Source organism: Camarhynchus parvulus, chromosome 12 (genome assembly GCF_901933205.1).
Source record: "Camarhynchus parvulus chromosome 12, STF_HiC, whole genome shotgun sequence".
Lineage (NCBI taxonomy): Eukaryota > Metazoa > Chordata > Aves > Passeriformes > Thraupidae > Camarhynchus > Camarhynchus parvulus.
The window spans coordinates 16,830,227-16,832,521 of record NC_044582.1 but is presented as its reverse complement, the minus strand read 5'-3'; positions in this window follow the sequence as shown (position 1 = coordinate 16,832,521).

Sequence of the window (2,295 nt, the reverse complement as noted above, 5' to 3'; positions counted from 1 at the left end):
CGCCGGGGGCGGAGCCACGGGGCGGAGCCAATGGGCGGTCCCGCGGCGGGGGCGGAGTTAACGGGGGTCCCGCGCCAGGGGGCGGTGCCGGCGACCGTGAGGGAGGGGCAGGGAAGGCGGCGGGAAAAGCGGCGGGAAAGGCTCGGCCGCAGCGCCCGGCCGGCGGAACGGCGGGCACGGGCCGAGCGCGGCTCTTTTTGGGCTTCTCTTCCGGCCGCGAGTTATCCTCCTCCTCATGCCGGCCCCGCCGTGCGGATCCTCCGGGGAGGGAACGCGGAGCCGTTTCCCCTTCACGCGCCGGCCCCTCAGAGAGCTCGTTCTTCCCTCCCCGCTCTCAGGCTGAGGGTGACTGCGCTCCCCCCTGCTTGTGCAAGGACGTGCCTGTCTTTTTATTCTCAAGAAGATCACAGAAGATCCCCACTTGGAAGGGGCCCACCATCCAGTCCAGGTCCTGATCCTGCAGACACGCACCCCAACAATCCCCGCTGTGCATCCCTAGAGCACTGTCCAAATGGCTCCTGGAGCTCTGGCAGCCTTGGGGCCAGGACTATTCCCTGAGGAGCCTGGGCAGTGCCCAGCACCCTCTTGGGGGACGAATCTCTTCTTAATATCCAGCCCAAACCTTCCGACAGCTTCAGGCCATTCCCTCGAGTCCTGTCACTGGTCACAGGAGTGAAGACAGAGATCGGTACCTGTCCCCTCCACTTCCCCTTGTGAGGATGCTGGTGAAGATCCCAGTGAGGTCTCTCTCCCCTCAGACTCCTCCAGGTGACTCTCGTCCTGCCTCTCCCAGCCTGGCACACATGCCCTGTGCTCCTGGGAGGATCCCCTTGCCCATCCTGTGCCAGCTCTTGGCTCTGAGGAGAGGATGTGAAGCCCTGGCAGAGCTGTCACTCCTTCCTGGCCAAGCTCCCGAGGTGAGGCAAGGAGCAGACAAGAGGTTCTAGCCCAGGCCCCTCCACTAACTGGGCAATAGTTTAGTTCACCTTTTCCTGTTCACCTTTTTCACAAGTTCAAATCACCTTTTCCTTCCATTCTCAAAGCTGAAACGTTTAAATGTAATCTTAGGACACAAAAAGCTTGTAGGTAGTTTCATCATCAGTTTGTTGTGTGATCTCAGGCAAAGGGGTGAGGCAATCACACCTGAGCTTCTTCATTAATGAAACATAAATTATAATTACTCCTTGTAAGGTATTTGACACACCTTGTAATAAAAATGTACACAGAGAGGATGATTTCATTTTGTGTCAGTTCCCAGCCTGCTTGTATTCACTGAGACCCAACAATAATCACCTTGTCGGGGAAGATGTGGTCGTTTAAACATCTAAGTAAAGAACAATGAGAAACTGTTTAACAATCCAGGTTTTTTTTTCTTCCACTAAACTTACACAAACCTCATTAAGATTTATGTTTCAGATTTAAAAACGTACTTTTTGAGAGTTATAGGCTGTTCAACCTCTGGACATGGATCAATAATTAAAATTATTTGTGGTGTAAGACCAGCAGCTATTTCTGCTCTCAGTAATGAAGCTTAGATTAGGTATCTAGAGAGCCCTGACCCAACTTGACTTAAAGCAGTTTCCCTTCACTGAAGTGTGACAGCAATTTGTAAGGTATTTCCACCCAGTTTGAACCAAAATTGATTGTTGTGCTTTGAAACAATCTGTAGCAATTCAATACAGCATTCAAGCAAGGGAGATGCAGCAGAATCCAGTGAGAACAATAAGAAAATGACAACCATCTTATATTTCAAGGCCCACTTAGGTCTTCAGAAAAAATTATACATCGATACACATCAAAGAATTTTTAAAAGGAGCATATAAATTGTTTGGTTTCTTTAAATTTATAGCTGCAGAACCTGAGTATGGTACAATAACTTGACACTAAAAATCATGGATCTCTGGGAGGAAAGTTGTTTGTTTTTTTCCTTTGAAGTATATCACAGCCACCTTGAGACAAATTATAATTCTCCTCTGAGAAAACGACTAAAAATCTTTATTGTGCTTTTAAAAAATCTGGAAGACTTGGGAGTATCAAAAGATGACAACAGCTCACACACAGTGCCTATAAAAAAGAGGCTGAAAAGAGAAAAATTGTATTTGTGGGAGCTGCTTCTTTTGAAAGATTATCCACAGGAGATACAAAAAAACCAAGGAATGTGACAAACATTCCAGGCTTTACCTGGCTCAGCCACTGGCCCCAGCAAGTCCCCAGGGATTGTCTCCTATTAATCCAAGAGCTCCTGGCAAACTGGCCAGCAGTTTTCTTTCCAAGCTGTATTTCAGACCTTCCTCC